The sequence below is a fragment of the Tupaia chinensis genome, unplaced genomic scaffold, assembly GCF_000334495.1.
Source record: "Tupaia chinensis unplaced genomic scaffold, TupChi_1.0 Scaffold143837_1, whole genome shotgun sequence".
In the NCBI taxonomy this organism is placed as follows: domain Eukaryota; kingdom Metazoa; phylum Chordata; class Mammalia; order Scandentia; family Tupaiidae; genus Tupaia; species Tupaia belangeri.
Genome location: NW_006203688.1, coordinates 43,618 through 44,294, shown reverse-complemented (window position 1 = coordinate 44,294; position 677 = coordinate 43,618).

Sequence of the window (677 nt, the reverse complement as noted above, 5' to 3'; positions counted from 1 at the left end):
GGGATCTTGGGCAGGCACGCACACATGCCCGGCATGAGTTTAAGTCACCGGGTCCGGGAGGTGAACCGCAGACGGCTACATGGGAGTCCAGCGACATAGCCATTACACCAACTGCTGGTCCCAATAATTTTCCATTTCTTGTTTCCCATGTATTTTGCTTTTATTGACAGCCTTGATTCCCTATCTCTCACCCTCTGCCATCTCCCAGTCTCCTCCTGCACTGTCTCTGGTATCTATGGTTGTTTTCTATGCCTTTTTCGCTCCACGTTTTGATTCACTAAAGATCGTAATTAATCTAAATATTTTCAATAGCAAGCACAGGTCTGAGACTTGAACCGTGGTCAACTATATATTCTGTATGATCTAGTCTGCTTTTAATACTTTCAAGGGAGATTATTTACTTCCTGTATTATAGAGCCTTCATTTCTAACAGGTCCACTTGATTCTTTTTTAAAGTGTGTAATTCTTCTTTTAGATCTTGCAAGAATTTCCTCACCTCCTGGAACTCATTATCTCCTTTCTCCTGCCTCTTTTGCAGTTCATTGTCTCTCTTCTCTTCCATCTCTGTTAGCTTTGCCATTATAAATATTCCAAACTGCCAGGGACCAGCCTCGGCCGTGGGTGGGTTATCTCCACGGAGGCAGTGAAGGTGAACAGAAGACAGAGGTGCCAATCTG